Source organism: Mastomys coucha, unplaced genomic scaffold, assembly GCF_008632895.1.
Source record: "Mastomys coucha isolate ucsf_1 unplaced genomic scaffold, UCSF_Mcou_1 pScaffold14, whole genome shotgun sequence".
NCBI lineage: Eukaryota > Metazoa > Chordata > Mammalia > Rodentia > Muridae > Mastomys > Mastomys coucha.
The window spans coordinates 133,004,823-133,031,435 of NW_022196896.1; the positions used below are offsets into that span (position 1 = coordinate 133,004,823).

The window sequence follows — 26,613 nt, forward strand, 5'->3', positions numbered from 1 at the left end:
CTATGGAATGTCTCTCTGTATTAAGGAAATTTATTATGATGACTTACAGTCTGCAGTCCAACTAACCCAACAATGGGCAACTGTGGATGGGAAGTCCAAGAATCTAATAGTTGCTCAGTCCGATGAGGTTGGGGGTGTCAGTTAGGCTTCTGTATAAGCTGGAACCCTGAAGAAGTAGGCTCCAACAGATGTACTGGTAAGTAAATGCAGTCAGGTGAAGAAGAGTGAGCCCCCAAGTCCTTTTAGCAGTCCTGGATGTCAAGTAATAAAGTATGCGTTCAATAAACTATGGGTGTTTGGTTCGGCTGGCAGTTTCTGAACCCCACACTTCCTTTGTACTTGTTTTCACTTACATTTTCAGAACTATGCTCTAGGCGGTCTGCTGCACACTCAGATCGACTATATTTCAGCTCATCAGTTAAGTGACGGTAGGCCAGGGCTGGCAAACCACAGTCAAATGGCTAATGTGGCATGACTCTTGTTTTTGTAAATACATAGTCACTGGCACACTGATACACAGCCACACACATTGGTTTGTCGGTTTTTACTCTGATCACTCTAGTGACAGAGGGAACCCTACGTGGTCCTTTAAGCCTAATGACTACTGTCTCTCCTGGCACGATGGTGTACACCTTTAATCTCAACCTAGGAGAGGCAGAGGCAACATTCCCTCTCACCTTGCTTAATAATACTTTGCAAACCCATTCATCTTCCTGAGAATTTTTATTGTTTCATTTTTCTTAAGATTTAATTCCAGCACTCAGGAGGCAGAGACAGGCAAATGTTTGTGATTTTGTGGCTAGCCTAGTCTACATAGAAAGTAGAACAGCCAAGGCTGTGTAGTGAGACCCTTGTCTCAAACAAAACAAAACATAACAAAACACACCCACAAACAAACAAGTAAAAGCCTCCCTCTAAACAAGCAAAAATAAAGTGTACACATGCAATATATGTGCGATGGTATAAATGTGGGTCTATAAATCTAGAAAAGAGGCACAGAGAAGGTGGGTTACCAGGGAGGGTGGAGATGGACAGAAGGACACTTGGCACATGGATGGAGAGCAGAATCAGGAGGTGGAGGAGTTTATAAGGGCAAGCTGGGGAAGCCGTGGGGTAGGATAAGGGGAGGGTAGGCACAAAAACATGCTTTGTTTGAAAATATCATTACGGTATATTTAGCACACTAGTTATTGATTTAAAATATAAAAGTACAATAGAAAAGAAATTGTTTAATGTACGTGTGATGACTGGGCGGTAAGCACCTCTGGGCAGGTGAGCTATTGATGACAGAACTTCTATCCTCAGTCAGGCACACCTAAGTAGTATCTTTCCCTCTCCCCCTCCTTCTCCCCTCCCCCCTCCCTCTCCTCCCCGTCTCCCCCCTCAGTGTGTGTGTAGAGGGGACTAACCCCCAAAGGCCTCCACTTGGGGGAGAGCTGAGCTAAATCTTTATCAGAATGGAGACATTTCCTATATTTCCCAGCCCCTTGCTCTTCAGCAATTCAGGTGCTTGGCATCACATACACACTTCCACAACTGCGTCCCTCTCGGCTACAATCAGGGATGCCAGTCTACCTTTACTGGGTGTCTGAGACGGAAGAAAACATCGTCTGCTCTTGCCTTTCGCCTGTACGCATACCACTCAGAGATGGATAGGAGGCAGAGTTTCCTACAGTCACCGGGACACAGGTCAGATACGGGGGAGAATCATCAGCACACCACGGCCCCTTTAGAGGCTGGTCACCCGAGTTTCCTACAGTCACCCAGACACAGGTCAGATATGGGGGAGAATCATCAGCACACCCTTTAGAGGCTGGTCGTCATTTTCCAAGTCCTCACTTTGTGTAAGCGTTACCTTTCTCTGAGAGGCTCAGAACCCAGGGGCCATGTGACATCAAATCCACTGTGCTGTGCTTGCTCTATTGTTCCTCTGTCAGCATGCCTTCTGCTAGCCATTGTCCTGAGTGTGCCCACTAGACGCAGAACAGAACAACACCCATCTGGTGGCAGGCTGGGATAGTTCTTTCCTTTTCAACTCTCTTTATCACTTTCCATTCTCTCCAGGTGCCATTCTCTACTTTATATTCTATAGTCAGGTTCTGCTAGTCAAATTCTGGGCTATCCCACATCCTTAAACTCGGTGGCCAAAGCCTGTTGCTTGCCGAGCTATCCTGACCCTGCTTCAGCTTTCACAAAGTCAAACCATTCCAAGGCCTCAGAAGCTGTCTGCTGACGATAATCACATGCTAAGAAGCTGTTTAGTTGCAGCTGCTAATTTTTTTTTGTTGTTGTTGTTGTTTTTTGTTTTTTCGAGACAGGGTTTCTCTGTGTAGCCTTGGCTGTCCTGGAACTTACTCTGTAGACCAGGTTGGCCTCGAACTCAGAAATCCACTTGCCTCTGCCTCCCAAGTGCTGGGATTAAAGGCATGCGCCACCACGGCCCGGCGCTAATCTTTAACAGGTGCTGTCTCCGGGACAGCAGTCAATCCAGTGGATGTCATTTGTACTCTGTTATTGTAGTTACTGGAATGGGAGCATGTGAAGTCTTGAGCAATGGGGGCCTGGTGTTTTCCCTCTAATAATTTTGACCATGGAAAGCAGTAAAAGTTAGTAATAACTATAACTCTTTCTTCTCATTTATTTATTTATTTATTTATTTATTCACTTTACATCCTGATTGCTGACCCTCTCCTCCCCTATTCCCCTTATAAAGTCCCTCTCCCATACCCTATTTTCTTCTCCTCTGAGAGTGAGGAGGACCCTCCTGGTATGGCTCCACCCTGGCACATCAAGTCTCTGCAGGGCTAGGTGCATCCTCTCCCACTAAAGCTAGACAAAGAGGGACAGTTAGGGGAATGGATTTCACAACCAGTTTACAGCGTTAGGGACAGACCCCTGAAGAGGCCACCTCCTGAAACCAAGAAGAACCCTCAGTAGAGGGATAAGGACACCAACCCACCCACAAAACTTTTGACTCAAGATTTGTCCTGTGTATAAGAAATGCAGGGACAAAGATAGAGCAAAGACTGAGGGAATGGCTGACCAATAATAGACCCAACTTGAGACCCATGCCAGGGGTAAGCACCAATCCTGACTCTATTAATGATTCTCTGTTATGCTTGGAGACAGGAGCCTAGCATAACTGTCTTCTAAGAAGCTCCATCCAGCAGCTAACTGAAACAGATGCAGAAAGAGCCAGGCATTGGACGGAGTTCTGGGAGTCTTATGGAAGAGTTGGGGGAAGGACTGAGGGCCCTGGAGGGGCTGGGTACCCCACAGGAGGACCAATAGTGTCAACTAACCTAGATCCTTAGGGCTCTCAGAGACTCAACCGCTAACCCAAGGCTAACTCTTAATCATAGAAGAACTGTAGAAAGCTAATAATTAATAAGTGTATGTGTGATGGAAGAGAGGTCTTCTCCTAAGCCCAGCACGTCCATGATGTGATTCCCAGAGCGGCGCTATTGGGGATTGTTGAGTCCACTAAAGAAATGACCTAAAAGGCCTTGGTTCATGGAGATGTGTTTTCAAAAGGGGTCGTATGCTTTGCCAGTCTCTGGTTTGAGATGTAATTTCTCCTTCGGCCTTTCTGGCCATGGTCTTTGTGGGCCTGAGTACCAGAGGCTTTCACGGAGATATCTGGCTCGGTTTGGTGTAAGAGTTCTAGCAAAGGGAAGTGAACACGGGCAGGGAGGAGAAGTCACTTTGTCACTTCCGCCGCTTCTGCTGCTGCAGTTGGTTTCCCCTTCGTCTCTGCCTGCTTTCCAGGTCACTCGGTTACTCTATGCAGCCCTGCACTGAGTCAGGTCAGGCTGAACTTGAGGAGAGGCGACTAGCCAGTGAGGAGTGCAGTGCAGCAGACCTCTTCCCAAGTGTTACAGCTCTTAGACTAAAAGGCTGGGATGGCAGAGTAGTTCTCACACACCTTTAATTCCCTGGATAGGATTTATATACAGTTTTGGGGGTGATTCAGGGTTCGACAGCAGGTAATTCTCATTGGTTTGGGCTGAGAGCTTGGGGAAACCTTATTTGCATGTGGGAAGGCTTGGTGCTGCTTATATGTGACAGATATCATACACCTCTCCTGCGTGGGCAGGGTGGGGGGGGGGCTGTAAGGGACTGTGACTGCAACAGGAGCCAGGGGCCCAGGAGGCGTGGGCGAACACTTTCCATCACGTGCAGGTGGAAATTACCACCCACCGGGTCTTCGGAGTTCCAGACCCCTTGCTCCACTGGGACCAGGTTGCTTGCACAGCCTACCGCCCCACAGGTCTTAGCTAAAAAACCTTCTTCCTTTTGTAAAATGACCTGTCTCGGTTGTTTTGTCATAGAGCCATAAAGACGAGGCAGTGTATTTTCTTCCCTTTATATGATTTACTTTTGAAGTCCAGAGATATTACGGTGACATAGTATTTCTTGAGTTGTTCAAAAATTAACCTTTTTCTTTTAATAAAATCTTCTTCCAAATAATCCCTCTCAACACTTGGTACTGAATTCTCACCCTCCTGTTTTGTAGCTGTGCGGCTACTCTATCCATTGTAGGCTTTCGGGTATGAGATACAGAGGGGATGGGTGTGAGAACTGGCACGGCAGTGCTGTGCTTGCAAGCTTCTTGGCCGAAGCTGGAAGGGTGTGGAAAACTGTGAAGAAAATATTTTTTTGAACATAAAAGCTACTTTGAATGTTTGCTTGTTTTTTTCTAGAGATGGTGGGAATCTAGAATCGGACAGTGGCCTTACCTCAAGGGGCTATATCTGGGAACAGTCTGCCTTTCGACGAGTCGATTCCAGAACATTCTGAGGAACTGGCACATGCTGTTGCTACTGGGCAGAGGGTGAGATAAGAACACACCGGGGACTGTCTTGGACTCAGCCTTGAAGAAACTTTAGCAAGATTGTCTCGTTTAGTAGGAAAAGCCACATGCACGGAGGAGCAGTCTTCGCTGGGACTAGAGGAGAGAGCCAGTGTGCGCAAAGCAGATGCAGTTTGCTCTCACCCACCAGAGTGCCGCAAGCCTGTTCCCGGCTCCAGCCGGCAGTTTCCAGCAAGAATACGCTGTCTGAGCCGGGAGGACGTTGGTAGAGAGTTTTCTCAGAGTCCACTTAAGTTTGAGACGGTGGCTGGAGGCCTGCAAGCCTCCTCTTGGCCTTTACGGTGACTGCTTTTAGGTAAGTGTCGGTGCTAGATCTCTATGGTTTTGCGTACTGGAGGCCAAGGAGGAATATTCTGGGTAATTGTGAGGGAGTCAATATTTTCGCCACCCCAGAAAGATGGCTCTTAAGCTAAGGCTTAGACTACCGATAGAGAAGGTAGTTTCTGGGGTAAGCACTGGGGTCTAAGGGTCTTCTGGCTTTTCCCTCTGGTAGCTGTGGTGGGCACAGGCAAACTCTGTTTACCTATAGGAGGAGGGGGGGAGGAGGAAGAGGAAGAGGAAGAGGACGAGGACGAAGAGGTGTTTTCTGCCTCCCTGAGGCTTAGAGAATGTTTTCTGACAGGTTTTCTGCTATTTTTTTCCTTTGTCATGAGAGATCATGTGTACAGAGTACAGAGTATGGCTTCTGCAGCTGGGGTAGATCTGTGGATAAATGGAGGCTCATGGGTTCCTTTAACGTGCCTGGCTCTTAGAACAAGGCAGATCCTCACCCTGTATAAATGTCTTGGCAAACTCTCTTAAGCTAGATTCTAGCAGCCATTTGAAGCTGTCATAGTTTCACTTTATGATGTTAATTAGTTATAGGAATATTAATTAGTATCACGAACATATATATACATATGTGTTTATATATTTATTTATAAAATTTTCCCTGGGTTCTGTCTTACATGTTTCCTTTTATTATTGATATTCTAAAGATAACATTATTTAAGGATGTGAACCTTTTTGTTTTCATTATTCAGTGACACGCTGAACACTCTCAGATATGGGACGATGACCTTCAAGTAGTCATTTATGATACCATGGTCTTTATCCATTACAACATTTACAGGTATTTTTTATTAGGGAGTGCAGTATTTAATGGGTGTTTAATGAAGACCGTGCTGACCTTACGTGGACAGCGATGGCCATTTATTATTATATCAGGAAATGAATGTTGTTAGGCGTTAAGTCTGGACTGTCCCTGGCAAGCCCTCTTTCCGAACATTTTGTTAGTGGCTATTCTGGGATTTTCTGAAAACTGAGGATGAGGTCTAGATGGAGAAAGTAAATCATTGGAGATAAAGTCGGCCTGTTGACTCTGCCCATCTCTCTTTGTGCTCTCTGGTCTGCTATGATAGGAGCAGTCTCTGTCACATGACTCAGAACTCCTCTCTGAGCAGTTCCAACATGCCTTCCCCATGAGAGGCCACACCCTCAGCGACCCTGAGACACCTGGCCTTCTGTTCCTTTATCTGCACGGAGGAATCCTAAGTGCACATGTAATCCTAACTTAGTACAGAGTTAAAGGATAACACTGCCTTCTGTCCGCTAGCCCACACGGAGTCAGTGTACCAAAGAGATGATGGTGCCTCTTCCCATCTTGGAATAAAGAGACGCAACCCACTTGCTGTGACCCTAGTGCGGTGACCTTGGCCAGGGCTGTGGGATCTTCTCCAGAGTTTGAAAGCATATGCTTAGCTTCCTCTTGATTTGATTCAGGCGAGCAAACTTATTGGATTCAGTTCAGGTGATGGAATTTTGACTACATGGGGACTAAAGACAGAATCTGGCATTCCTTGGAGAAGTGGTGATAATGTGAAGATTCTTTTCCTCAAAAAAAGTAACAGCACTTAAAGTGCTTTTTAAAGAGAAGACTTAAATTTTTTTCTGAAGAGAAGAAAGGAGCAGATGAGCCGATTTATGTTGGGAGGTAGTAGGCTGGATTTTATTGTTTCTTTGATTTTATGTACTGTTCTTGCTTTGTGGAATTTTTTTTCTTTATCTAGAGTCAGACAGTTCAAAGCACACAGTGGTCACTACCTTATCATTGTAAGAGAAATCTGGGCAATTTTTAAAAACACAATTGAAATGTTTAATTTCAAGTGGAAAGTTGAGCATAGCAATCTCCTGCTTTTTTTTCTCCTGAGAAAAGCAAGCAGACAACAGACTAATTTAAAGTCAGTGCAAATTAGTGTAAATGCTTATCTGGTATACTTATGATCAATGTGTGTAGTGTTCTTGTCAGTATTTCTAAGTCATGATGACAAAGGGAAACAGTAACTCTTTAGCCTGCTGTTGGATATGTATTTCTCTATCAGTTTGTCTCCCTTTTTGATTGTATAGAGCAGAGTGTTTACATACTTTGTGCTTATGTGTATTGAAGTCTTTAATGCTTCTCCTTGTGAAGTAGCATCTGTTATGAACATGTTCCATGATGTTGCCTCACATCATCATCACTTGGCCTTCCATCACTGTGCGATTGTTAACAAGCATGGCCCATGATGTTGCCTTACACCATCATCACTCGGCCTTATATCACTGTGCTACTGTTACAAACGTATTCCATGATGTTACCTAACACCATCATTACTCAGTCCTACATCACTGTGCGACTGTTACAAATGTATCCCATGATGTTGCCTTACACCATCATCACTCGGCCTTACGTCACTGTGCGACTGTTACAAATGTATTCTATGGTGTTGCCTTACACCATCATCACTTGGCCTTATGTCACTGTGTGGTTGTCTCAGTTTCTAAGATACTTTTGATGATAATGGTGATTACATTGATCCTGGGTACAGATATTTATGCCTATGTTGTAGAAACCACAAGAATAAACATTTTGAAAACTACATTATAATTATGTTTGCTTTCCATACTATATTTAAAAAAGCTAATCTCATATTAGTGTCATGTCATCATTTCTTTTTTAATTCTGAGGATGTTAACTGCAACTTTTGTGTCACTGCATTTGAAATATATGTTATTAACCTCTGCTGCTTAGTTCTTGAAGACTTAGCTACTGAAGTCCAGAGATTAGCGTTATGAAGCTACTTGGTATTATAGAGAAAAAAATATATGATTAGATGCAACTTTGAAGTATTAGAATTAATCCTACTTAATTTCAAAGATGCCATATAAATACTGCATTTTATCATGCTATAGTGTAAATTTATGTTAAGCCTAACTTTAAAAGATAATTTAATTTTGTCAGTTTAACTCTTCACTGGAGAATGAGGTGAAAAGAAAATATGCCTGATCAACCCCAAAGCTGTTACTTTTGACCAGTGGGCTCTTGCTCTTGTAAAAATACAACAGTAACAGCAGGCATTCTGAAAGTCTTTGTCTCCGGACTCTATTATGCCATTGAAAATTGTTGTGGTTCTCACAGGTATGTTAAGGAATGTGATGTACATTTCTACAAGTATATACTTCTTTAGTGATTAAGATACAAATAAAAACATGTATCATGTGAATTAAGAGAGCAAGCTCAGTATTTTCTGAAGTGCAATCGATTTTTCAGATTCTTTGATGTATGGCATCATAGAAGAGAGTTGTTTTGTGGATCTGCTTCTCTATTCAGTAGGTAGTGTTTGGTGGCTGTTGAGGCGACAAGGGTAGTGGGGAGAGCCTGGGACCCCTTCAAGGTACAGGCAGAGCACATGCCAGAGCAGGGGTTGACAGTCCTGTTTAGGTGATGCCATGAAGGCACATCCTTTCTCCCCCCACCCCTTCTTCCTTCCTTCATTAGAAATGGGTGACTATGGTGACAATGAGAAGCCATGTAAACTCCCTGGAGCAGAGTCAGCTCATCTCCAGGTCTGTGTGATCTCCTCCCAGTAACTGTGAAAACCCTTTGCTCTGGGATCCACATTAGCATATCAGTCAAGTGGCACAGAAGTCCCAGACTGCCTGGATGCCAAGCCTCTTTGCTTACTAAAAGTTGTCACATTAGGCTGTTTCCTGGTCTTTCTCAGTTTCAGTCTATTCTTTCCTGTAGGCTAGTGGTAGTCCCTGTTTCTTGGACTAGTGAGCGAGATGGCTCATCTAAAGTAATTCATATAAAAAGTTTTAAAGCTTGCCGTATAGTAAGCACTTAGCAGGTTGGCCATTGTCCTCTTGTTATCTCCGGGTTTCTGAGAGCAGCTTTGCAGGCATGCCCTTGCTTTGTCACATGCTCTCAGTTTGCTGTGTAACACAGCTATCAGTGTCCTTTCCTTGATGGCCTGAATTTATGTCAGAGCACCGTGGCAGTGCTCTGAGAAGACATGGGTTTTGGAAACACACCTGGGCCATCCACGAGCCCCGGGTTTGCTAGCAGGAGGTGAGTGGGCAGGGTCTGTGTGTAGATGTTTCAGATGTTTCTACACATGACTTAGTTGGAGAAAAAGGCTTCAGAGGTTAAACAGAGTGCAGAATCCACTTGCTGTTAACGGCCACAATTTACCAGCTGTGAAAATGAAAACTTGAGTGGTTTTGGATGATTTTTCTCTTACTTGTTTTTACACTAAGGATAAAATGTCTGTGTCTAACATTTAACTTTGTCCCTGACATTTGTTCTAGGCCATTATCTCTGTAAGACTTCATAAAAAAACAACTTCTTTATTTTCACAGAAATCACAGGAAAAGTGTTTTCGAATAGGCTGTTCCTCCGGGGTTCGGGGGCAGCAGGGCCACCGGTGACTTTCCTGGTTTTCCAGAAAGAAGACACACCTCCCCTCCCTCACCCCTCCCTTCCCTTCAGAGCTGGTATTGCTTAGAAATTAAATAATTTGTAACGTTTTCCCATATTTTCTACCATGTTTCTTTTGTCACAGACTTCTAAGGGTGTGTGTAGAAAGTGGTCAGAAAATACCGTTCAACCAATTGCTGTGAAGGATACGGCTGGGAAGTCTAACAATGCCTACCTGTCTACCCAGAATCCAGTAGCCACTAAGTCCATGAGGCTGGGGGTCTGAGCAGTCTCTGGCTTTGAAGGTCTGGAGCATTGCTTGAGAGCTGCTGGTCTTCGGTCCATGTTGGATGGCTGAGGAAGCTGGGTTTGATGTCAGGGAGGGTGGAAGCAAAAAGGTAGATGCCCTTACAAGGAAGAGTTGGAATTGGGCAGGAAATAGCAGAAGTGTATTTCCCTCTGGTCTTGTATCTGGGCTGCATCAGGGCTCCTGCCCTCTTGGGGCCTCCGGGGGTGGGGGGAGGAGCTTCTCTCTTTACTTACTCCTTCTAAAAATTCCTCTGCAGACTTGACCAGAGGTGAGTTTCTGAGATTATTTCAAATGCAGCCAAATTGACTACTGAGATTAGCTCTCATAATCTCCTTTTCAATCACAGTTCCGTACCCCTAATTTCTGCTCCTCGTGACTCATCCCTACTTTGGCACAGGGATTTTCGATATGTGAAGGTCTTCAACTTCAGTCATTTACTCAGAGCAGAGATCTAGCAGAGGTAGTGTCAGGTGAAAGGTGATACAAACCAGAGCTGTCTGGAGGGTGCTGAGGAAACCCTCCGCCAGAGCTGAAGCCCCTCTCAGGACTGCGTACAGCTAGAACTCCGCCTGCCTGCACATCTCTTTACAATAGTCCATCATTGTCTTTCCTCACTGCATGGGATTTGCTGCATTTCCACCTGCTTAAAATAGATACTCCCATGGTGCCTAGCCCAAGTACTAAGAGGATTCCTCTGCTCTGCCATACTTCTGTTCTCAGATAGGAATCTGATTTGGCCAGCTTGAGTCTAAAGTCTGTCCTGACCCTTCTGTAGTGACAGCTCTGTAGTCACATGCACACAGAGCGGCTTCCTATGTGCAGGAAGGGCAATGGCTGCCAGCCTAGGAGACCAGCAGGGAGATGGAGCTATTCCCCATGGAGACAAGGGTGTTGTCAGAGTCTGGTAGATGGCTCATGCTAAGTATGCTGGAGAGAGCTACTCTTCCTGTGAGGATGTCTGCTGAGTCTTGGCTCTGGTACTTTGGACTGCCGTAGTCAGAGCATTGTTCTCTACAGCAGACTGATCTCAGTGTTCTGTTTACTTTGTGGGCCATAGGGAAAAGTTCAACGAGCATTGTTGTTGCTGATGTTCTGTAAGTATCCCTGTGAGCATCCCCACCACCACCTAGCCAGTCCCCTGTTTTTGTCCAGCCCTATTCTTGAAATCACGACTGGCTAACGTATAACCGCAGAACCACGTCTAAGCCCATGAAACGGGCAGCGTATCTGTGTACTCAGGCACATGCTGTAAGGTATGGCAACATCTTCATTGCCAGTCCACCAGCCTTCCCCTCACTTGCCTCACTCCTGTCTCTCCTCACAGTTTATTTATCGAGGCATTCAACTAGGAAAACCTTTTTTCTGAGTTAATTAATTTTGTGAAATTTTTGATTATTTGTTGTATAAGATCCTTGAACAATGGAAGACTCTAGAATGCAAAGCAACTGATGTGCTTGCCTGTTTAGACTCTTGATATTGTTCTTGTTCTATATCAATAATATTCATTACTAATATACATTATAACTGTACGCATTATTGATACATGTATATGAATACATACTAATATATTATTAATATATGCTACCAGTACATTGATACATAGTAATACACATTACTAAAATGTATATATGTGTCATGCACACATATGACAGAATTACCTTCTACTTCTCAACTTGTTAATATGTCACATGGTAGTTTTGAATTATCAACCCACACTTGAGAGAGGGAAAAACAAAGAAGTTGAGTTCCTCAGTCACACACATCCTTTATGCATCTTCTGTTAGCCGTGCAAGGGGAAGACAGAGATGGCACTATAGGATAGAAATCTGTGACTCACTGACATGCTCTTATTTCTTAGAGCTTCCTCATCTGTCAGTGCTTCAGCTATGTTGGGCTCATTCCCTCTTGCTCTATGGCTTTTACTTAAAGGGTTAAAATGGATTCAGCATAAGATTTCTGTTAAAGATCCCTAGGACAAACCTGTTTAGACTGTTTTAGGAAAGCGTGTATGTGTGTGTGTGTGTGTGTGTGTGTGTGTGTGTGTGTTTTCTGTCTGTCTCTGTCTGTGGTTATCCTAAGCTAGTCTGGGATTCACAGCATTCCTGCCTTAGACTCAGAATTACAGATGTATTCCACTATGTCTGAAATAATTCTTGTATTTTAAAATGACTCAAGTACATCTTCCATGACTGTCTAAAGCCTGGGATGTACAAGTTAACTGGTATAAAACAGAAATGTTACATATTAATCAGTAAATGTGGAAAGCCAAGATGTTGGTCTTGGCCAGACCTTCATAACTTGAAAGTAAGTATCAAGGCTATCAGTTGGAGAACAAGTTTGAAACAAACCTTGGATCTCACAGGGCCAGTTTCCCACCTTCTGTTTCTCCTTCTGCTGCACAGGGAGAGTCCCCAGAGCAATGTACACTTCCCCATCCCTCTCTCCTCAGTGACAAGAGACTGTGCAAAAAGAGCAGCTGATATATTTGAAGAGTTAGGTGTGCTGTGTGGGGATATGATAAACCCACAGGACACATGCTTCCTGAGTCTGGGCAGGTCAGATCCTAGAGGGTCATGGATTTAGTCTAAAGAGCAGTGGAAGCTGAGGCATGATGGGATGTGGGGTGGGGGGAGCAGGTGAAAGGCTATCAATCAACTGGATCTATAAGAGCATGAGAATTCACTTTCTTCTTGGTGTATGTCTCTTCTGTTCTGAAACTTTGTAAGCTTGTGAGGAATCTGATTCGAAGGTGGTAACATCATTTTGAATCACTGAGGGAGACATTTTACAAGGTTTGTGGTGAGAAGGAGTCCCAGCCCAGCTTGCTACAAGGCCTTGGCTCTGCTGCTGGTGCTCCAGTTTTCTCTTGCTATAAGGAAGGAGGTCAGAAAGGGTCGGATCCCTGTTTTAAAAACCGTGTTTCCAGAGAACACAGGTTTACTTAGAAGACACCTAGACACGCATGTTAGTAAAGACTTAGAACAGATAATGAAGATATGGCAGAAGCCTTGAAATTGTCTCTTGGGCAGTGCAACCCATGCGTGTTACAAATTCAGTGACTGACAAGCAGAGCATCGAGCACTTGCTTAAAGCTTCATATTTAACAGTGGAGGTTGTTTTCTCTAGAAGGAAGGCAAATGAGACCTGAAGGGAGTCCACACCAGGGGGAGGCTGGTGAGATCTGGAGGGAGCACACACCAGGGGGAGGCAGGTGAGATCTGGAGGGAGCACACACCAGGGGGAGGCAGGTGAGGTCTGGAGGGAGCACACACCAGGGGGAGGCAGGTGAGATCTGGAGGGAGCACATACCAGGGGGAGGCAGGTGAGATCTGGAGGGAGCACACACCAGGGAGAGGCAGGTGAGATCTGGAGGGAGCACACACCAGGGGGAGGTAGGTGAGATCTGGAGGGAGCACACACCAGGGGGAGGCAGGTGAGATCTGGAGGGAGCACACACACCCTTGATGAAAGTCTCTCAGGACTTTTATCTTCATCTAACCTTGACTTGGTTGAGGAAACTTTTTAGTGGCTCTAGCTCTTGTCTTCCCATGGGAAGGAAAGAGAACACTGTGATAATGAGATTATGTTCTGAACTTTGAGGCCTAAATGGAGTCAGCTTGAAGATGCTTTTAATGGATGGATGCATAAGCAATTCCGGTTTGATGGCTGTGTTGCGATTCATGCATTTTACATAATCTGCTGTGCTTAGGCACTGATTTATCCATCAAATGACCAGAAAACACTCCCTGCTTCTGTCCTTCATGCCTGTGGCTTGACTTTTCCTCTGAACATTTTTTTTTTCTCCAAAAGTCCTGATTGTTTGTAATTGGGACCCAGAAGTCTAAAGATATCTTCACAATTGCTTATGTGTATTCAGCATTTTGATAGGGCAATTTGAAATCAGGCAATCAGCATGTGGAGAACTCCTGTATTCCCATTAAGAATACCAGCAGTCTGTCTTCCTCTCACATTCCTGGTACCTGGAACGAGAGCATTGGCTGGAGGTGCTGGAGGAAGCTGGTTTCACGAAGGATGCTGAAATGAAATGAACGGCTAAGGGGAAGAAGATCCTAGTTATCCCACTGATTAGAAGTTTTTATTTCACATATTTCTTGATGTTCTTTCATGGCGTTCCTCCCAGGAAGGCTTAGGGATTTCAGTACTGTCCCAAGGTTTGGTGAGAAAAGGCAACAGAGAAACACATGCAGTAAGAAAACACACACTAGTATGGGGTTCTTCAGTCAGCCCTTTCCATTTCCTTTAGAGACAGGCACTACTTCCTACTTGCATGGTTTTATTCTTTATTTTATTTACTTACTGTCAATTTCAACAGGCTAGTACAAGGCTTGATGTGGGAGCAAAGGTCCCAGAGCCTTGGATCATTTAGAGCAAAATCCACGTGTCCCATGATGTGAGACATCAGGAAAATGTCTACCTTGAGGAGGACACAGCAAAGTGAAGCTGTGGTCCTGAAGTGAGGTTTAACTGCTTCTCTGGCACCTGCTGGTTGCCATTTTTTCTCTGAGATGTGGGTATGGTTTTTCTCTGCTTGCTCCTCGTAGCACAAATGTTGGCTTGCAACAGGCTGGCTTACTGGCTTTGTGTTGACACAGAAGACATTACAGAATTCGTTGGGATTTAAGAGTATATGAGCACAGAAAGTCTGGCATACTCATAGAGCTCTTATTTATAGGGACAGAGAGAGTGTGGCATGAACATCTCAGTGGGGAGGTAAAAATAAGGGGATGTTTAGGAGTTATTTTATAACTGGAGCCTTGGAAGGTTTCAAACCTGGTTGTCTCTTTTTAAATGGGTGTGAACATGTGTGCGCATGTGTGTTGGTACAGAGACGCAGCAGTACATGTGTAGAGAGGTCAGAGTGTATCCTTGAGCATTTGTCTTCACTTGTACACACACCTGATTGTCTCTTTTTTAAATGGGTATGAACATGTGTGTGTGAGTGTGCATGTGTGTGTGTGCGTGTGTGTGTGTGCGTGTGTGTGTGTGTGTGTGCATGAGAAAGAGAGAGAGAGAGAGAGAGAGAGAGAGAGAGAGAGAGAGAGAGAGAGAGAGAGAGAGAGAGAGAGAGAGAGAGAGAGAGTACATACGTGCTTGCATGTGTGCGTGCATGCATGTTGGTACAGACACGCTGCAGTGCGTGTGTAGAGAGATCAGAGGGTAGACTTGAGCGTCTGTCTTCACTTGTACACCATCACCTCTCACCTCGTTAGGGTCAGGCTCTCCTCCTCACTGCCTTGATGTCCAGGCCAGTTGGCCCACTTCTGGGCTTCTCCGTCTCCATTCCCCGCTTGCCTTCAGAGTCCAAGGATTACCCATGCAGTACTGCTCTTGGCATTACATGGGTCTTGAGCCTGGACTCAGTTGCTTACATGTCTGTGCCCAGCCCTTCACCCACAAAGTTATCTCCCTAGCTCCTAATGTATTTTTGCCTAGTCATAAATCTGATCAGTTCATGTATTTTTAATATTTCAGAGAACTGACAAAAACTTGATAAAATCTAAGTCATTGAGAAGAGCTGAATAAAATCACATGATACTTTTTGGGGTAACTCTCTTTTCTAGCCTTTTATTTGTGCATTGTCATCTTTGGTTTGTAGGCTGTTCCTATTGATGAGCTGTTACAATTCACTGTCTATTGTGTTTGGATTCCAAAATTGCTTTACAGACAAATGGGAGGTTATTGCTTCTCAGGAATTTGGGGTTTCATCTTTCTTTTTGTTATTTCTCTCTCTCTTCCTTCCTTCCTTCCTTCCTTCCTTCCTTCCTTCCTTCCTTCCTTCCTTCCTTTCTCTCTCTCTCTCTCTCTCTCTCTTTCTTTCTTTCTTTCTTTCTTTCTTTCTTTCTAGAAATGAAGCAAAACAGTTCACATACTCTTGCCTCACCCCATGGTTATCACATTGTAAGTAAAGAGTTAATTTATTAAAAGTCTTTCAAGAACCATATTTTCTGCACTCGTGACAGATTTCATTTTGGAGACATCACTAAGGTCTTTGCATCTTTTATCTCATTACATCTGCCCGACTAAATGGTCTGTAGAATTCTTGCCTCGTCACACATATGAAAATTCGTTAGTAAGAGTGCTCCCTGAGAGTATCCAGGAGAGCAGAGGGTGTACACAATCAGTAGTTAATGCACAAGCAAACCCTTAGCTTTAACCACAGTCTTTCTTTCGAGAGCTGTGGCTGGGCACCGTAAGTTGGGCTGATCATGCTGAGTGACATAGGGGGCAGCAGGCCAGCATATTTCTCTTCAGATTGCTCAAGTGTATGTTTGACAGATGCACAATGTGTGCAAAGCTTGCAAGACAGAATGTGTGTGTCCTTCTAAGAAGGCTCCAGTCCTGTCCTGACTTGTGGTGAGTTATAATTCACAAATATTTGGCTCAACTTAATGAACACTGAGTTTGTTCATTTGTCTTAGTTTAGAAGTTCATAGGAGACATTTGGAGTTTGAAATGAGAATTTGTATTACTTCTGTATGATAGCTAACTGTAGATATATAGGAATATATACATTATGATTTAAGGGAAATGGGAGCTGGGGAAAGTATTTCTGATGCTTAAAGCTCTCCCAGAAATATCAGTTTTAATTTTTCTCCAGCTTGAAGTCTACTGATCATTTCTTCCTTCCTTCCTTCCTTCCTTCCTTCCTTCCTTCCTTCCTTCCTTTCTTTCTTTCTTTCTTTCTTCCTTCCTCTCTCTCTCTCTCTATCTCTCTCTCTCTCTTTCTCTCTCTCTCTCTCACATGAATGTTCTCACCATATGGAAAAGACAGTAAAGAATGGAGAAATTACACTGGCTGAGCTGAGGCCCCTCTCTCTCTTTCACTGGAACATGCTGCTTACATTCAATGTTCATGGGAGTCTGGTGTGGGGTTTTCTTGCTTTTGCCTAGGGAAAGTAGACAGAACTCACAGTGTGGGAATTAACCAGAGGCTTACAGTTAGGTGCAACAAACATTTGAGATGGAATTGATTAAGATATCAAGTATCCAAAAAGGTGGAGAAGGGCTGGAGAGATGGTTCAGTGACTTGAGTATTTATTGATCTTGGGAGGGACCTGGGCTTGCTTCCCAGCACCCACCTGGCAGCTCACAAAGGCTAGCTTATACTTCTATTTCCAGGGATTTGATGCCCTCTTCTGGCCTCCTTGAGCATCTTCATTCATGTGGGTAACTCAGTAGAGAACCCTAGTGCATTTGCAGACCCTGTTGGAAGATAGTTCAAGGTTGTGAACTGCCATACCGTCCATGATCCTGGAGAACAGCCAAGAAGCAGTGTGAGCCATGAGCATGCAGCAACTCCTAGTTATGAGTGGGTCTTATCTTCACATGCAGAAAGATGCTGCTTTCTCTGGGTTGAGTTTTCTAACAATCGGAGGGTGTAAGCCACTTTGTTCTTAGGGTGTTCTTGAGGTTGTGCGAACTCAGAAGGGACAGGCTGTATTCTAGAGAACAGGATCTTGTTAAGTGGATGAGCTTTTCAAGTCTGGGTACCTATCTGAGTGAGATGCTTCACCCATCTGGGAAGTAGACCTGCCTGGGACACTAGACCCAGATGAAAATGCCGAGCACTGCCACGACCCACAAGCCCTCTTCTTGTTCCCATGCCGACTTGGCCGAGCTCCCCTCCCACTACACGCTTTCTGTGTGGAGTTCGTATTACACAACTTTACTGGATTTGTTTATTGGTTGTGAAAGTGTTTTGGTGACATCTTAAGGGGTTTCCAGACATACAATCATGCCACCTGCAAAGGGAGGTAATTTTGCTCTTTTCTTTCCAAGATGGATGCTGTTTGTTTATCTTGATGCATTACTCTGGTTGGGACATCCAGTGGTACACAGAATGAAAGTCACTGTTTGGCAAAGAGTGAGATCTTTGTCTAATTCTGGAAAAACCTCAACTATTCACCACTGAGGCAGCATTTGCTGGGCACTAGCTAGTCACACATGGCCTTTGTTCTGTAGAGTTCTGCCCCTTCTGTATATAATTTGTTGAGAATTTTATTCTTACATTGAAAGTATATAATTTTTTTTTGAGACAGGGTTTCTCTGTGTAGCCCTGGCTGTCCTGGAACTCACTCTGTAGACCAGGCTGACCTCGAACTCAGAAATCCACCTTCCTCTGCCTTCCAAGTGCTGGGATTAAAGGCGTGCACCACCACTGCCCGGCTGAAAGTATATACATTTTTGAAATTAGATTTATACATCTATTAAACAATTCTCATGGTTTTGTTTTGATCCTGGGGATCTTTTTGTAGCCCAGGTTGGCCTTGAACTTGTAATATTCCCTCAGCACTGGGGATGCTGTCATTTTGAGTGTGTTCAGCCATGATCACTTGAGTATATGATATATAAAACTTCACCTGATTAAATTTCAAATACCAAAGTTTGTACACCCCTGTGATAAATCCCACATGGCCAGGGCATATGATCCTTTTTATGTGCTTTAGGCTCGGTTTGCTTGTACCATGTTAAGGGTTTTGTGTTCATGCCCATCAAAGCTATTGGCTTATAATTTTTGTTTTTGGTAATCTTGTCTGGCTTTGGTATCAGGATAATGGTCTTGTGAAGAGTTTCCTCTTCAGTATTTCGAAAGGTATCCAGCATCGTGAGCTTTAATTCTTTTGGTTTTAGTTTAGTTTTGTTTTTGTGTGTATATGTGGGTGTTTTGTTGTTGTTTTTGTTTATTTTGTTTAGAATTCATCCTTGGATCTATTTGATTCTGGATCTTTCTTTGTTGGGAGGTTCTCTACCCCCGTTTTTAAATCTGACTGAAGATTTGTCAATTTTGTCTGTGATTTCTGTAACTTAGCTTAGTTCTGTTGATATACATCTGTAGGACAGCCTGGCCTCAATCCCTTAGCAATTCTTCTGCCTCAGTGCCACAGAGGTTGAGATTTGATTACTGACTAGATCTCGTTATAGCTCTGTCAGGATTCAGTGTTCATGGTTAGTGGTCATCAGTTGTGTAGTTCTGTTAAGTCAACTATTTTATGAGAGCTTAGCCGCTTGTGCGGTAATTGTTTGTAGTCTGGTGTGAACCTTTGTATTTCTGTAGTATAAAATGTATTTCTTTTTTTTAAATTGTGATTTACTGTGGTTCTTGTTGGCAAAGTTAATTTTATTGGTGGTTATCATTTTGTCTACTATTTGAATACATTAACTCTTAGCTTTATTTTTTTCTGTTTTCCTAGTGTTTTTTATATTTGATTTAATCTTTATTATTTCCTTCTTACACAAAACTGGGCTTAGTTCTTTTTCTAAGCTCTATGTCGCATAATACCAGTTTATTATTTGTGTGTGTGTGTGTGTGTGAGTGTGTGTGTTAATGAAGGCATTTATTGCTGTCTGTTTTCTTCCTTGCCTGCTTTGCTTATATCCCAGAGGTTTGGGTATTATGCTTCCACATCCGATTATATGAAGATATATTTTAGCGGTTTCTTCTTTAACCTATTGAGTTTCTGGAGTGTGTTGCTTGACTTATATGAACTTTGTACTCTTGTTGCTGATGTTTTTATTGAAGCAACGACTTGATTGATTTCCATCTTCTTATGTTATTAAGACTTGTTTGACAGCCTGACATGCACACATCATGTGTTTGTATGTGTGTACATGTATGCATGTATGTGTGCATGTGTGTATGCATATGTGTGTATATATGTGTGTGTGCACATGTGTGCGTGTGTCCTGGTGGTAATGTTCTGAGTGCTTTAGCACAGTGTAGAATCTGTGGCTCTTAGATATGATGCTTTATGCATACCTGGTATTTCTGGCTGATCATGTTAAGCTTTGCTATTTTCCGTCTAGATTATACTTTGTAGAGAAATGGGCCATTACTATTGCACTGCTCTCCATTCTTGCTTCCATGTAGCCCATGCTGGTCTTGAAGTAGTAGTGGATCTCCTGCCTGCCTCAGCTTCTCAGGTACTGGAATGATTGACATGCACTACTCCACCTGATTTAGCTGTGTCCTCTCAATGAGTTGTAATAAGTCTCTACAACTTGCAGTAGTCTTTGACCTAAAGTCTCCTTCTGCCTCAGACTCTACTCCTTTCCGGTTACCATCCACTCAGAATCCTTTTATCTTTAAACTCTGTGTGACCTTTAAGGTATTGTGGGTTTCGTCAGACTCCATCGTTGGAATTTACTTTGTAAATATATTAAATTTCTCTGACTTCAGTTACTTTGCACAGGGAATATGCTATGAGATTGTCTCTTCTAGGGATGTCTGAGGCTATCCCATAAAGTGTAACCAACATAGCTACATAAGCATGAGCTGGACAGGAATGACACCAGTAGACATACCAAAGAAGACGGGGAAAGCCTTGGATACTTCAGCCCCACACAAGAGCTACAGATGCGTAAGGAGTGCCAAGGGTCCCCAGTGTAGACATTTAAAATAATGACCAGCAGGTGAGGACTTAGTGTGGCCATATCAGTTATTCCATTTCACTATCTGTCATTCCTTCCTTTCTGTCACCATCTTCTCTTCCAGTTCAATGGCCTGATTCAATTCCTGTCTGCTCTTAATGACTACATGGTTTTCTTTGCTCTCGCTGTCAGTCTCACACAAACCACCCAGACATGTAACTCATTTTGAGCAGTACCAACTCTGATCAGAAGAGAAAATAAAATCTATGCCATTCTGTTTCCCTTCAGCCCCATTTTGTGCTATTGACATCACAATTTGCAACTTAAAATACTTTGGTTAGACTCAGTTAGTTGTACATATTAATTGATGGTTCTTGCAGGGTTCTTCACAGCATGCACTAATTGATGGTTCTTGGGGTGGGTGTGAGGTTCTTCCCAGCATGGACATGCTGTGCCCTGATCTGCTAAGAACCTCTCTTCATCTACTCTATTCCTCACGTGCTTCCCGATCTCGAGTGACTTTCTGCCTTCTCTTTTCATATTATCCTCTGGTGTTATTAATTTTGCTATAAATGTTGGAATGTACTTCTTTTTTAAAGATTTATTTATTCATTTAATGTATATGAGTACACTGTAGCTGTCTTCAGACACACCAGAAGAGGGCATTGGATCCCACTACTGATGGTTGTGAGTCACCATGTGATTGCTGAGAACCTATGAAAGAGTAGTCAGTGCTCTTAACCTCTGAGCCATCTCTCCAGCCCTGGAATGTCCTTCTTCTCCTTGTGTTTATATGCCACATTTGGCTTGCCCATTCTTTGATGAGTGAAGCTGATTCTGCCTTTTAACTGTGATATACTTTTATGATAAGCGTGGTAAGGCAGTTGTCTCTTTGGAAAGCTAATTTCATTTCCTTTGGACATACAGCCAGAAATGTGTATGTCACACAGACTTTCTTACAAGTTCTATATCTCTGGTTGCTATATTGCCTAGTTTTTAATATATGAAGTTAAGGTAGGCTCTTGTGAAAGGATTTATAAAAGTGGCACAGGGTTACTGCTCCCTTGGAGAAAACAATATTACCATATTGTGTAGCACTGTTCCTATGAAGTCATGAGCAATCATCTAGTTACCCAGGTAAGGAACTCATGACAGATCAAAATAAGGATGCCACAGAGTCTGACTTGGTGAACCAATGAGTGGTACTCACTGGTGTTACTCACTGGAGTATGGGTGAGGGGGCTACTCACAGGAGCAAAGGTGCTTAAAAACAGCTGCGTCACCAAAGCCCACCCCAGGTCACGAGCTATGCAAACCAGAATCCTGGATCCCAGCACAGCCCACAGCAGCTCCATCCATTGGAGAGCATTTCTCTCAGCACCTCCAAGGTACCATGACATGTTGCTGGCCAGCGGCAACAGTAAGAACGGGTTATCTGGAATATAGAGTCAGGAGGAAATTGGCTAGCCATGTTTATGTTACCTTAATCCACGTGGAAAGTCAAAATTAGACAGCACTCAAGTGTGATCACTCAGCTATCTTGTATTTAATAATAATCCCTTTGTTACAAGCCAACAGGTAGAATAGGTGAGGCAAAAGCCCTCCCCCAAGTTCATCAGCATGCTGGCCCAATCAGCAGCTCCTTATTCGGTCTCTGGAGGTGGGACTTCCGATGTAACTGGAACCAGGAGCGAGGCGTGGCAAATAGCAAGAGGTGGGCAGAGAGGTGTGGTTATGAGGGGCAGGCAGGGTCAAGCAGGAGGGTTACAATGACAAACGTCCCAACCTCCGTGCTTTATGTTAGTTCTGCCTATCCCTGAACTTTGTATGGAGGGATCGTTTGCTGTGTTCCCCCCTACCCCCACTGAATCCTTCCTTCTATCAGCATGTCTGTGATGCTCATGTGGCCACGTACTGAGGATGTTACCATTGTTGCACACTGTTGCTAGTCCTACTGGATAAGTGTCCTGTAATATATCCAGTCTGTGCTTGCTGAGCATCTTATTATTCAAAGCGTTTAGTGACCAGCCATTGAGATTACAGAAGCCCCCAAACTCTTGTGCTCATCTGCTACTGGTTTCAGATTTTTTTTTCTAGTTCTGGGATTTCTGTTTGATACTTGGTATGTGCTCCAAATAGCTCATGAGAAATTCTCCCATTTTAATGTTCTTGGCTATTAACTCAAATATACACATTAATAATAGTGTATTTTGGTTTTAGGTCATATTATCTTATACTTACAGCCAGTATTTGTGACTGGCTCAACGATATCACACATGAAAATGATGGCAGTTGTGTGTTTTTAGAAATTGCTATATTCTCCTAGAGAAAGCTTTCCATTTCCTTGGCAAAACAGAAACATCCGGCCATTGACCTCCATAATTATTTCATTAAAGCTTTCAGCCACTAGGTTTAATCTAATAAATGATTATATGTTCAGCGCTAAGGGCTCCATTTTTTATCCTGGCACCTCACAACATTGCCTGTTTCCATCATGATCTTTGCTTTGCCCAAATGTAAGTAGGAAATGAGTTAAATCAGCAAATTTGTCTCTCTGAGGTTCCAGTTTTTGGAAACCAAAAGGTAACATGATCTAATTATCTTCATTGCTTTGATATCTCTCTGATTCATTTATTAGTTGGAACTTAATTTAACTTTTCCTGTCCCTGAAGGTGTGTGTTCCTGCTTTTATCTGTTAGCATGCTTGTGGTGCTTCTGTGGATGTAGGTTGTGGTCTTTACCACGTCTATACAATTGCCATGAAATATTGCCCCTAATCAGACATCCCTCACAAATGTTTGGTTGAAAAACCCAAATGGCTTTTAGAAGGTATAAAGTCATAGATTAGGCCCGTGATGTCTTCTTACATTTCATTCAAGCATATAGTCACCAGGTTTGATCTAATGGATGAGTGCGCATTATCAGGAGCTATGGAGCATAGGTACATGGGACCATACATGGCCAATAACAGAATAACTCAAACTTGCTAAGTAATTAGAGTTTGTTTTTTAATACTTTATGTGTATAGGTGTAATGCATTTATGTGTGTGTGTGTGTACATATATGTGCAGTACCTGCATCATATACCCTGGAACTGGAGAAGCAGATGGTTGTGAGCTGCCCTGTGAGTGCTTGGAATCAAACCCAGGTCCTCTGGAGGAGGAGGCAGCACTCTCACCATTTGACCATCCCTCTATCCCTACTCTGAGTGCTTCTGAAGAAAGCACATGGTATCGATTGTAAACAAGCGGAATCACTTACACTTTCAGATTCCTGTTGATTTTGGGGCAGTCGATGAACTGCAATGTCTGCATCATCAGTGTATGAGAAACCTGTATTTTCATCTCCAACAGCAATTATTTTCTGAGAGGCTTGATTCTTTAGAAAGACAAATTTTGAAGAGAAAAGCAAAATATTCATGGTTCAGGAAAAGTTATATATGTCCTTTTACTGTGTCTCCAGGTGCATAGTTCCCTATTCAGTCTTTCCCCCATGTGCAGAAGGTTACCACTGAAGTAACTAACATGGCATTTTCATAATCTCTATAATCTCACTTGGCTAATAATATTCATCTCCTAGTTCCTTCCCCACTCTCCTTTACCATCCCCTGCTTCCCATTCTCTGCCAAACAATTTCCTTTCTGGTTTCATTTCATATGTACAAAACATCTTTTTCCACATTATCAGTTCCTGTTCCTCTTCCATTTAGATGTCTTGCTTTTTGTTCAAAGCCCCTCTTCTTTTCTTTCACATGATTGGTGTGGGTGTGTGTTTGTGTGTATGGTGTGTGGTGTGGTGTGTGTGTGTGTGTAGTGTATGGTGGTCTCTGTGTGTGTGTGTGTAGTGGTCTGTGTGTGTATGGGGTGTGCATGTGTTGTATGTTGTATGTGGTGTGTGTATGTTTGTGTGTGTGTGGTGTGTGTGTAGGTGCATGTGTGTGTGTGTGTGTGTGGTGTGGTATGGTGTATGATGTAGTGTGTGTGGTGTGTGGTATGTGTGCATGTGGGGTGTGTGTTGTGTGGTGGAGTATTGTATTTGTGGTGTAGTGTGTGGTGTGTGAGATGATGTGTGTGTATGCATGTGTATGTGTGCAGTATGTGTGTGGTATGTGTGTAAAAAGATAAATTGTTCACATGAGAGGAAATGTGTGTACCTTTCTCAGTCCAATTTATTTATTTTAACATGATGACCTCCAGTTGTGTTTGTCTCTCTAAAAATGTCATAATTTCATTCCTTTTTAATGAGTGAATAAAACTCCATTGTGTGTACATACCACAGTTTCGGAAATAAATTCAGATATAGATTTTGCAGATTGAAGATAAAAAAGACATAGTGAGTTGAAATAGCATGGGTGATGGTATAATGAAATCCACTCCCATCTTTCTGGAAGGCACAGAGAAATTCTATCAACATTTTATCAGAATAGGAGAATAGGGCCCCACCAGGCTCCTCCCTCCATGAGCAACTATTGTTTGTTAAAGTTTATTAAGAAGCAAGGTGACACTCTCATTGGTGAACAGCCACAGAGAAGCCATCCCTGTCCCCACCCACCCCTGGTCAAGAATCTGAAGAGTGTGGGTCACCTGTGAGGAGACAACAGGACAGTAGGAAGGTCTTGAATGGAAGAAGGGCTTCAGGGAGGGATGAGAGAGTGGAATGGGGTACAAAATGAACTGACATCCATTATAGAAATGTCAAATTATGAAGGAGTGAAAAAAAATATGAAAAAGGACTCCCTTGCCCCGAACAAATCAGCCCACTACAGGGTAAAGTAGATGTGCTTTACTCATGATTGCCCATGATTGCCCCATATGCATGCCTGCTTCCACATCATTGTTACTTCTCAGACTCTCTGTTCTTTTAAGTACTAATGATATATATTAAAATATAATAAAATATATTTTATATAAAATATAAAAATAATGCCGATTAAATTTTTATATTTTCTTATTCCAAGGATGTATATTTTTAAAAAAGAATCTCCCTTTATTCTTTCACACATTATTATTTATCCCTCATGGCTATTTGAAGTGCAATATATTAGTTTAATAAATTAGATTTTTTTAAAAAAATAAAACTTTATTATCTCATGAACCTGAGTGCAGGTTTGGCTCAGCCATCACTGTCTGAGTTTCCCACACACTGTCAGCCTCTATGTCACCAAGGATATCAATATTGAACATTTTTAAAGGAGAGTTTTAATAGTGTCTCTGAGCTTTTCATCCAAGGTGCTGTTATTCATTCTGTCTGCACATTTTGATGATGCCTTCCGACATTCGTCTGACAATGGCTAGGACGTCCCCTATCCTTTCTTTAAATGGCCTGCTAATGGCATGCAGACCAAAGCAGCCTAGGATTAGAGCTGTTCTCTTCAATCACCAGACACAGTGCCGAGTCAGCAGTGCACGGAGCAGTGGTCGCACCATGGCTACTCTTAGGCTGACAGTAGCCTAAGACCCTTCTGACTTGGGAAGCGTTAAAATGTACAGTGTGCTTTGTTGTACACCAAATGCAGTAGACTTTGGACTATAATAGGGCACACTTTACACCTGGCTTTTTAATGCATGACATGTTTTTTATTTGTACCTCCAGGTAATATGTGTCTTCTTGCAGATAGAATATCAAGAAAATGCTATTTTTATGCACTGTTTGATATTAATTCTTGATACTCAGGGGTTATGAAGAGATTATTGTATCATTGTTGAGTGATTAGGAACATAGGCAAAGAGTCTCTGAAAGAGGATAGACACAGATATGTCCTGTTTTTACTACTAGCCTCTTATAACTGCTGTCGTACTGCAAGTTATAGAAGCATGTATCCAGCTTTCCTTTTCCCCCACCCTCCACATGATCAATGCATATGAACATTCTTCCCACATCCTCCACATGATCTATGTATATGAATATTCTCCACAGGATCTATGGATGCGAATGTTCATCCCCACCCTCTACATGATCTATGTATGTAAGTGTTCCTCCCCATCCTCTACATGATCTATGTATGTATGTGAGTGTTCCTTCCCATCCTCCACATGATCTATGTATGTATGTGAGTGTTCCTTCCCATCCTACACATGATCTATGTATGTGAGTGTTCCTTCCCATCCTCCACATGATCTATGTATATGAATATTCTCCATAGGATCTATGGATGTGAATGTTCCTCCCCACCCTATACATAATCTATGTATGTGAGTGTTCCTTCCCATCCTCCACATGATCTATGTATATGAATATTCCCCATAGGATCTATGGAAGTGAATGTTCCTCCCCACCCTATACATAATCTATGTATGTGAGTGTTCCTTCCCATCCTCCACATGAT

The 26,613-nt window shown here is 42.9% G+C and overlaps 1 protein-coding gene across 2 annotated transcripts in view; it reads left to right on the forward strand.

The window, feature by feature from the left end:
- The window catches only part of L3mbtl4 (L3MBTL histone methyl-lysine binding protein 4), a 472,751-nt gene that overhangs the window by 32,681 nt on the left and 413,457 nt on the right, over nt 1–26,613 (forward strand). For both annotated transcript variants that reach the window (XM_031368651.1, XM_031368654.1), the window contains exon 2: nt 4,704–5,168. The gene's annotated coding sequence lies outside the window, so the exon portion shown is untranslated. The remainder of the gene's footprint in view (nt 1–4,703; nt 5,169–26,613) is intronic.